Below are 11,543 nucleotides of genomic sequence, written 5' to 3'. Positions count from 1 at the left end.
ACATTATCCCGAAAGGCCACATTGATATCTTCATTATAAATTCTGAGGCTGGTTCTTTTACCTGTTGTCATTATATTTTGTACTTGCTGCCTTCACATTTAATAAAAGTCTCATTTTTTTCATTGCACTCCTTGACTTTTACAATTAGAGCTTGCAGATTCTTTGCACTGTTGACTATGAGGATAGTTTCATCAAAACAATGCAGATTATTGATGTTTCTTTCTTCAGTTTTAAAACCACAGCTAGTTCTTGTTTAGTAGCTGCATCATTTGCCAACTGTTTGAAATTATAGTGGTGATGAAAAAGTAAGTTTATTATCAAGTCTCACATTTATGCCATATGCAAGTCTACAAAGCAAAGGAAATCCAAAAATCAGAAAGGACAGTTCTGGTTTCACTTAGTTTGCTTAACTACTGAGTTGCTGGTCCAAATTATGTTTACTAAATGAGGACTAGCTTCATCCAATCCAGTTTCCCTTAATATATATTTAGTACACACACACACACACACACACACACACACACACACACACATATATGTTTTCTGAGGTTTTCATGGGTGTTTGTATGTAGGTCTTTGGTTGTTCGGGTTTTCTCCCGTGTAAAATTGGAAGTGTCTTGGCTTCCAAGCGCCAAGACACTTCCAATTTTACACGGGAGAAAACCAACTAAAGACATATATATATATATATATATATATATATATATATATATATATATATATATATATATATATATATATATATATATATATATATATTAAGGAGAAATCATATAGCCCACTACACACTTTTCCCAACCTGGAATTGCTTTATTTTCTCATGCTCTGTCCATATTTTGATTTCCTGGCCTGTATATAGGTTTTACTTGAAGACAATAAAATATTCTGTGATTTCCATTATTTATAGCTTGACATGTTCAATACAATTGAATGCATTTCTACAAACAATGTAGCATATAATGACTTCTTTTTAATATTCTCTGGATTTTTCATATATTCAGCAGGCATCAGCAATAATGTCTCATGTTTCTTGGCCTTTTCAAAAGCCATCTTTAATATTTGGTATCTCCCTTTCCATGTAGGATTCTAATCTGTGTTGAACAATACTATGCATTATTTTGCTAAATTAAGAATATTGTACAATAATTTGTACATTCTGATAAGTCGTCTTTTTCTACATTGGAATGTTGGTTGTCTTTTTCCAATCTATTGACCACTATGTCATTATCCAGATTTGCCAATACAGCTTGGTAATTATCCTTCTTGATTCTTCTTCTACTGTTTGCCACATTTCTGCAGATATTCCACCAATTCATGTAGCTTTCTAACTTGGTCAGGAATGGAGTGGTGATATAATTATGTTTTCTAGTACTAGAGGTTCTTGTAAGCAGGGAATATCTTCAAAGGTATCTTAGATATTGAATTGTTACTGTACAGCATTTCAGTATACACCTGCCATCTTTCTTTGCTCTTCTTTGATTCAATTATCATCATTGGTATACTTTCTAATCGGAGACTGAAACTTCCTTCTGAGTTTCCAGAGATCTTTTGGAAGTCTTTCCTTATTTTTCCAGTGCTGTTAACATTGCCTTTATAAATGTAATACCTGCCTCTTCTAACTCTTTGAAACTTTTTGGTAAATTGAGATTTTTGTTTTTCTTTGGCTTCTCTTTTATACTTGGCAATTTCCAATTATATTTCTTAGCAATTGGTGGTGAAATTAATTTTCCCCAAGCAAGAACACCTTCTCATACTAAAAGTCGTATGGGCCTCTTCTCAAATGTTGATTTGCTGATTTTCTGGATTATCATTGGGAGGGAGACTCCATGTTCCCAATTACTTCACAATTTTTAAAAATAAATACAACATTGCATTACATCTAAAAGGACTAGCAAATTTATGCCCAAAAATCCAGATAGAAATTTGCCTGAGTAGCAATGTGCCTTAGCAAAGCAGACACTAAAAATGAATGGTTGTTTGCCAATCAATCCTTCCTGAGACACAGCATATTGGTAAAGATGGCGACAACCACCTTATGCTAACCACATACCTCTTAAAAGTAAGAACAAGAAAAACTCTAATTTTATGGCAACAGATCATTGACCCTAATGAGCTTCCACATTAGTGACTGCTGATTTAAAAAGACCTCCTGGAGATGAAAGTAATTTGTGAGTCAATCCTCATACTGTTTAAACAGACAATTCAAATGGCAAATAATTAGTAATGCATCTGTATGAGCTCATTTGTAGATGCTGACAGACATTCTCAGTCACATTGATTGCCATACACTAAATAAATAAATAAGTCACATTGATCTATCACGTAATGATTTATGGTTCTATCGTATATAAAACTACTTCATACGAGGCCCCCATTAATTTTAATGGATCTTAGTCTTAAGTAGGTGGGCAATTGTAATTCTGTGCACACTAATCTTAGTCAGCTCCACCAAAACAATTTCCTTCTTGTGAAAGGGGCTGCATAGAAGAAGTGTGCAATCCCTTAGAACCAATGGCTGCACTTAGAATTTGCAATACACAAGAAAATTCTGTCACATTAAAAATCAGGTAATGATCTTGATAGTATCATTGATGGATTACATTCATTCCACCATCATTTTAAATCCCATCACTGAGGGAAAGAAATAACAATTTCCAAGTGAATGGAAGTAAACAATTCAAACACTGCTGGTGTGAATGATGATTCGTAACAATAAAATCTACATGTGTAACATGAGTGATTGGGTCTTGTAAATAGTGACTATAAGAAAGAAACATGGTAATTTTATATGTTTAATCTATTAAAACTAATCAAGTTATTATTATTAATTATATGCATATTATGTATTTTGTTGGATCTTTCATTATCAGGTACGGTTTTCTGGATATTAACCAATATTCAATTTGACCTCTTTATAGTATGTTGTTAAACTGCTTGGCAACAAGTGGGTGTAGACCAGTCAGATACTTCAACCAAAAAGTTCTTCTTCAATCGGTGCTGACCAATTCTTGATCTTCCTTGCCCCTTTCTCTGCTATTTTGGCTGTATTACAAGTTTTTTCATTTCAGATTCTTTTTTATAGTTATCTACCTGCTTTATCCAATCTGCATTCTTGTATTTCTTTGGGTTTTTCCATAACTGCACTGTTTTTCTTCTTTATCACATGTGGATTGGCTAATTGCAGTTTCTCCATGGATGTATTAGTAGAAACATTTCTGATTCAACTGAAATTGAAGATTCCGTCAAACTTGTGACCCACGGCCCAGATGCACCATGCGTTGGCCATGCCCACGCCTGTTTAGCAAAGGAGAAAAAAGTCCTGACACATCACATGACACCGTAACAACACGAGTTTGACACCCTGCTCTACTGTATGGTCTGGAATTTTTAAAGTCTCCTTCTAGAAAGATGGAAGCAGCATGGGAGAGAAACAGCAAAGCCTGCGGTATGGAATTGCCTCCAAATTGACAACACTGTAATAGCTTTTGTAGGGGCTGTGAGGGAAATAACCAAGGCTTTGGAGGGAAGGCAGCAATTGGCAATAAAGACTCAGCTTATGTACTATCCATTAATTATATAAATCATGTAGAGATATACTAGCCAGCAGGTTGATGTTGAGTTTAGAAAAACAATAAATAAAAAATTAAAAAAAAGAAATTAAATAAAACAAAAACATCAAAATAATTCTGTCTTTCGGATCCACATAACCATCCATTGTGCAATCTGACAGTATTTGTACAAAATGTTATAAAAGCTCATAAAATGAACTAAATATCTTGGTCCATCAGATAAAAGAAAAAGCAAGAAAACCAGTTGTTAATTCTGTACTTCTTTTCCTTTAAAAACATTGTTTAAAACATGACAACTGGCAAAAGCTACACACTTAAATCACTTCCTATTAAAATTCATTCTTGTGGAGTGGAATGTTTTGTTGTTTTGGAAGATACTTAGCTCAAAAATGTTTGGTTCAGAAAAAGAACAATTTTGATTGTAAGTAAATGGAAAACAGCTTTATTAATTTCCTTACTTTTAAGAATAGATTCCTTTCAGATAGTCTTGTTAAATTACCTTGTTAAGTAATTTATCAAGGAGTTAGAAAACAATTACATTTTAATTAATATTATTTGTAGCATATAATATATACTGGGAAAAACTATACTGGACTGGTAGAATACATAATTTTCACACTGAAGGAAATCAGATTCTGTCCATAGAATCTTCATGTATTTAATGAACCAGGTAACATAATTAATGAACTATAAACAACAAAGTGGAAAATTTCATGCAATGTTTATTATCCATGACTTATGTGTATAGTCTACCTTAGGAACCTCAAGGCAGAATGCATGAGTTTCCATTTTATCTTCACAACACACCTGGTCTTGTATGGAGATATGATTTCAAGAATGAGACTAGCTGACAGTCACCCAGTAAGCTTCAATTAAGATAGAATTTCCCCATTCTTCATAAATGCTATTACCACCACAACTGATTCTCTTGATAATAAACATATCTTATATGTTTAATCTATTAAAACTAATCAAGTTATTATTATTAATTATATGCATATTATGTATTTTGTTGGATCTTTCATTATCAGGTACGGTTTTCTGGATATTAACCAATATTCAATTTGACCTCTTTATAGTATGTTGTTAAACTGCTTGGCAACAAGTGGGTGTAGACCAGTCAGATACTTCAACCAAAAAGTTCTTCTTCAATCGGTGCTGACCAATTCTTGATCTTCCTTGCCCCTTTCTCTGCTATTTTGGCTGTATTACAAGTTTTTTCATTTCAGATTCTTTTTTATAGTTATCTACCTGCTTTATCCAATCTGCATTCTTGTATTTCTTTGGGTTTTCCATAACTGCACTGTTTTTCTTCTTTATCACATGTGGATTGGCTAATTGCAGTTTCTCCATGGATGTATTAGTAGAAACATTTCTGATTCAACTGAAATTGAAGATTCACAAACTTGTGACCCACGGTCCAGATGCACCATCGTTGGCCATGCCCACGCCTGTTTAGCAAAGGAGAAAAAGTCCTGACACATCACATGACACCGTAACAACACGAGTTTGACACCCTGCTCTACTGTATGGTCTGGAATTTTTAAAGTCTCCTTCTAGAAAGATGGAAGCAGCATGGGAGAGAAACAGCAAAGCCTGCGGTATGGAATTGCCTCCAAATTGACAACACTGTAATAGCTTTGTAGGGGCTGTGAGGAAATAACCAAGGCTTTGGAGGGAAGGCAGCAATTGGCAATAAAGACTCAGCTTATGTACTATCCATTAATTATATAAATCATGTAGAGATATACTAGCCAGCAGGTTGATGTTGAGTTTAGAAAAACAATAAATAAAAAATTAAAAAAAAGAAATTAAATAAAACAAAAACATCAAAATAATTCTGTCTTTCGGATCCACATAACCATCCATCGTGCAATCTGACAGTATTTGTACAAAATGTTATAAAAGCTCATAAAATGAACTAAATATCTTGGTCCATCAGATAAAAGAAAAAGCAAGAAAACCAGTTGTTAATTCTGTACTTCTTTTCCTTTAAAAACATTGTTTAAAACATGACAACTGGCAAAAGCTACACTTAAATCACTTCCTATTAAAATTCATTCTTGTGGAGTGGAATGTTTTGTTGTTTTGGAAGATACTTAGCTCAAAAATGTTTGGTTCAGAAAAGAACAATTTTGATTGTAAGTAAATGGAAAACAGCTTTATTAATTTCTTACTTTTAAGAATAGATTCCTTTCAGATAGTCTTGTTAAATTACCTTGTTAAGTAATTTATCAAGGAGTTAGAAAACAATTACATTTTAATTAATATTATTTGTAGCATATAATATATACTGGGAAAAACTATACTGGACTGGTAGAATACATAATTTTCACACTGAAGGAAATCAGATTCTGTCCATAGAATCTTCATGTATTTAATGAACCAGGTAACATAATTAATGAACTATAAACAACAAAGTGGAAAATTTCATGCAATGTTTATTATCCATGACTTATGTGTATAGTCTACCTTAGGAACCTCAAGGCAGAATGCATGAGTTTCCATTTTATCTTCACAACACACCTGGTCTTGTATGGAGATATGATTTCAAGAATGAGACTAGCTGACAGTCACCCAGTAAGCTTCAATTAAGATAGAATTTCCCCATTCTTCATAAATGCTATTACCACCACAACAACTGATTCTCTTGATAATAAACATATCTTATGTGCACTTGAATAAAGACTGGCTAAGCTAATTAAACTTATGCAGTACATTTAGTAACACTATCTGATCTGCTTTCTTGTCATCGCTATGTACGGTATTCAGTTATTTGCAATAGTGCAAAAGCCAATCTGAACTTCTACACAAACAGCGTTCTTCTGAACATTGACAATATATACTGCTTTTTCCATATCCAAGTTTTTAACATGGACCGATATGGTTCTTTCTTGCATCAGAGCATGAACGTGCAGTTATGCAAAAAGGCCCTTTATAATGTGTATTTCGCTTCCATTTCAGTCCAGCTCTAGCAACTCTAGAAAGTTGTGCCAGAATGTAGATAAGATCAATTATTTAAACATAGAGTAGAATGTCCATGCTTTTGAAACAAATGCACTGTAGTTAGCTGACATCTGTGTCTGTATAACCATTAATTTACGGTGGTGGTTTCTGATCCAGAAAATAACAGACATGTAGAAACTTGCCTGAAAAAGTGGTTCGCCTTACTTGAGTCGCGGCACTAATGGATAAAATTATTGATGGAACAATGGCTCATGTTATCGTTAGCTCACTGATCCTACTTAGTATTTTAAAATCTGGATATTTCCTGCTTGGCATAAGCAACAATCATTTTTGTAAACGAACTTGGAGGAGGGGAAAATAGGAACACTCAGTTTTATTCCTCTATTTGAGTGAATCATGCCAAGCATTCTCAAACATTATCATCAATTAAACACCATGCCAAGAAGAGCTGGAGGAGGGAGAAGAGAGAAAGAAGACACCAAGTAACTAAGGCAAAATTTTTGAAAAAGTCAGAAATAAGCACTTTTAGATACCCCCCCCACACAAAAAAAGTTTGAGAGAAGTGACTAAGCACAGGGAAATTTCATAATGAATCTGTGTTTGCCTAAATAAATATGACTAAGCATGCAAATGAGGCTGAGGGAATATTTTGTATTTATTTTAAAAATTACAGCTAACTTAAACATGAAATGGCAACAGAGCAGTTAATTTTAATCTATAGTAAGACTACTTATAATTTATTGCTGTTGTCAGGTCAGGAAGAACAAGAAAAAAAATTCCAGGGTTATTATACTTCATGGTGTGCACATAGTGATGAAGAAAAAACATCAGTGACAGCAGGAGATACTTTAGTGAATAGTACTGCTCCACCTGACTTTTTAAAATATTTCTAGATATTGTTTTTAATTAAAAGCATTATTTATTCTCAAGGATGCCCCTGGGCCTGATGTTTATAAGTGGAAGTAATTGCTTCTAAGATTTTGTATGGAAGCCCATTTACTTAGGAAAAAAGGCAGAGATTAACTAGAGAGCTTCTCCATTTCTTTTCTGATAAAATGATTAGTCACATCTGGCATGACAGTCATTTTATCAGAGTGCCCATGAGATGCTCTCCAGTTTTCTCATATGCCCATTGACCATTAAAATTAGAAAACCGTCCAGATACGCACATTATGTTCTAAAGATACCCAGAAAATCACACCAGAGTAGCAGAAGTTCACAGGAGGAAATACATGAAAGGAAGTCTCTTGTTTTAGTCATTGAACAGTTTAAATGAGAAGCTACCTAGTTAAACAGACCAGGCTAGAAATGATGGTTTTGTAAAATGTCTAGATACTAAATCTATCATTTTTCACAGTATCTCTCAGTAGTGGGTTTCAATTTCTTTTACTACCGGTTCTATGGATGTGGCTTGGTGGGCGTGGCATGGCTTGGTGGGCGTGGCTTGGTGGGCATGGCAGGGGAAGGATAATTGTAAAATCTCCATTCCCTCCCCAATCCAAAGGAAGGTTACTGCAAAATCCAAATTTCCTTCCAATCAGCTGGGACTCAGGAGGCAGAGAATAGATGGGGGTGGGACCAATCAGAATTTTTACTACCGGTTGTCCGAACTAGTCAAAATTTCTACTACCAATTCTCCAGAACTGGTCAGAACCTGCTGAAACCCATCTCTGGTATGTCTGTGAAAAAGATTCAAAGGAATGCTAATCAACGTTGAAGAACTTAATGAAGCATTTCTTTTTGCAAAGTGAAAGGAGCCATGTTGTTTCCAAAGCTTGTAGAGCTGCTTTGAAGGTTGTTCCCAACTTTCTCTGCATGTGTTTGCACCGTTGATCCTGTGATAGCCTTTTCTCCTAGAAAGTAAACTTGAGTATAGTTCAATATAACAAGAAACACTGATATGCCGCACATATGATTTTTGGTTGTATCAAGTAAACATATAGCTTTCTAAATCACTATAATCAGTACTGTTCAGAATACCTGCATATAATTCTATTCACCTATTCTAAGTTTCTAACAAGACAAACTTAGAGAACGAAGGTATGAGAAACTGAAGCTCATGCAAAGAAAGAAAAAGGAGTACTGAAAACTAAGATTTATGTGTGTCCAATCACACTTGGCCAATAAAAAAGTCTATTCTATTCTATTCTATTCTATTCTATTCTATTCTATTCTATTCTATTCTATTCTATGAGAAGACACTTAGAAAACTGAGTGTTTGATGTTTCAAAAAGATCACTGAAAAGGGATATGATCACATTTTCAAACACTTGAAACATGTTCCACTGAAGACCAAGGCCTGTTCTTTATTGTCTCAAACACCAGTATTGTCGACTATTAGCCTTATGTTACAGGAAGGCAGATTATGTTAGGAAAAGCCTTCTAACATAAGAACTGTTCAATACTGCAGCCAGTTACTAAGGGGAATAGTGAGCTTCTCTTTTCTACATGTTTTCAACAGAAGCTGGACAGATGCCTGCCAGCAATGCCTTAATTTGGATTCCCTCACTGAGGAGGCTCAATGGTTTAAATGGCAAGTTCTTTGATGCTGTGATCCAGAACAGCTCAGGAATGCTAGCTCTCTGTTCATGTATTTTTATGCCATTTATATTCTCTGTACATTTTCCCAATGCCTTTGCTCAAAACATCCATTTTGATTTGTCAAGAATTAGGCAAGCTAACTTGAGGTAAGTAACAAGGGCCACACAGAATTGGGACTGAATTTATTATTCTTGCTTCTCTTCTGATTCTGCTCTGTTCTGAAACAGAGGGATAGAATCAAGATCACCTGAAGTGTTAGTGCCACTTTATAATGCCTTGATAAGGCCACACTTGGAATACTGCATTCAGTTTTGGTCGCCGCGATGTAAAAAAAGATGCTGAGACTCTAGAAAGAGTGCAGAGAAGAACAACAAAGATGATTAGGGGACTGGAGGCTAGAACATATGAAGAACAGTTTCAGGAACTGGGTATGTCTAGTTTAATAAAAAGAAGGACTAGGGGAGACATGATAGCAGTGTTCCAATATCTCAGGGGTTGCCACGAAGAAGAGGGAATCGGGCTGTTTTCCAAAGCACCTGAGGGTAGAACAAGAAGCAATGGGTGGAAACTGATCAAGGAAAGAAGCAACTTAGAACTAAGGAGAAATTTCCTGACAGTTAGAACAACTAATAAATGGAACGACTTGCCTATAGAAGTTGTGAATGCTCCAAAACTGGAAATTTTTAAGAAAATGTTGGATAATCATCTGTCTGAGATGGTGTAGGGTTTCCTGCCTGGACAGGGGGTTGAAGGCCTCTAAGGTCCCTTCCAACTCTGTTGTTAATTAATAAATGATTAGGTTGGGAAAGCTGTCTAGATAATTCTGATTGGTTTGCAAGAGCTGGTTGTTAAATGTCTTCTGCTTTTTTCTGCTAACCTTCTGCCTGAGAGGGATCACGTTGGGTCCTGGTGCTGAGCCTTTGTGTATGATCCAGGCAATCCAAAGGCTGTCTTCTAGGCTTCTTCTGCTTATTGCATGAGGAAGGTCCTTCATGTTGGGAGGTCATATGAAGTGTGCCTTAGAATAATTATCTTTTTACTAGGCTGCTGAAGAGCTTTAATCTATTTTTAATAGAATCTTCTATTGTAATGTCTTTCCTGTTAAAGACTACTTCAGCTTTAATTGCAATAATACAAGAGCAACCAATAGATTTAAACTTAATGTTAACTGCTTTAATCTAGATTGCAGAAAATATGACTTCTGTAACAGAATCATCAGTGCTTGGAACACATTACCTGACTCTGTGGTCTCTTCCCATAATCCCAAAAGCTTTAACCAAAAACTTTCTACTATTGACCTCACCCCATTCCTATAATGGACCATAAGGGGCGTGCATAAGAGCATAAGTGCATAAGAGCACAAATGGGCCTACTGTTCCTGTCCTATTGTTTTTCTTTTTCTTCTTATCTATATATGCTTATACTTCCTTATATCTCCTCATATATATGTTTATATACTGTATAATCTTTTTGTGTAATACTTATATATATTGTTGTGACAAATAAATAAATAAAAATAAAATAAAATCTCTTCATACTTGTGTGGGTTGGACAGGGAAAAGAATAAGTACTAGAATCACTCTTCTGTGTTGGGAGTGCGGGAAGAAAAAGAACAGGAATGAACTGGCTTTGTTTAATGAGCATATGCCTGGGTGCTAAGGCAAAATATTATACTTTGGTTGCAAACAAAATCTGGAGAGGAAGGGAAGAAAAGAAGCTGGAACTGACTGTTGTCTAATTGAGATAAAACTCCTGACTAAGAAGTGATAACATATTTGATAGTTCATTGTAGTTGCATACTATAAGAAATATGATTATAAGATTCTTTTAACTATCTTCTCATTTCTGTTTTCTAAATGTTATTTTCATTTCTTTGTTCGCTTCCCAGATTCCTTTAAGATTAGCGTGGTTTTTAAACAACTGTCCAAACACTGTGTATGTTAATTAAATAAATAAATTAAATCAAAGAGTTACCAAAATATATCCTGTTATTCCAAAGCAATAAATAAACAAATCCATATTATAGTTTAAGATAATGGATCACAGAGTGTACTTAATCACAATTTTACAAATGTATTTTAATCTAATATACACTGAGAACATAAGCACCAAAGACAAATTCCTTGTATGTCCAATCGCACTTGGCCAATAAGGAATTCTATTCTATTCTATTCTATTCTATTCTATTCTATTCTATTCTATTCTATTCTATTCTATTCTATTCTATTCTATTCTATTCTATATATTTAACTGATTCTAAAGCCTAGTGCTGTGTGTACCAGCTATCTTAGTACTTTTTCATTTGCTCAGCAAGAACTATTTGACTTGTAAGATATCCAGAGGCTGTGGTGGTCAAATAAGACATTCAGAGAACCTAGGACACTGCTGAGAGTTTGAATGAAATGCAATCATTTAATTACATCTTAATTGAATGTGTACCATTCTGTTTAGTAATTTTTTTAAAAA

The sequence above is a fragment of the Ahaetulla prasina genome, chromosome 5, assembly GCF_028640845.1.
Source record: "Ahaetulla prasina isolate Xishuangbanna chromosome 5, ASM2864084v1, whole genome shotgun sequence".
Lineage (NCBI taxonomy): Eukaryota > Metazoa > Chordata > Lepidosauria > Squamata > Colubridae > Ahaetulla > Ahaetulla prasina.
Note: the sequence above shows the minus strand (reverse complement) of the source record.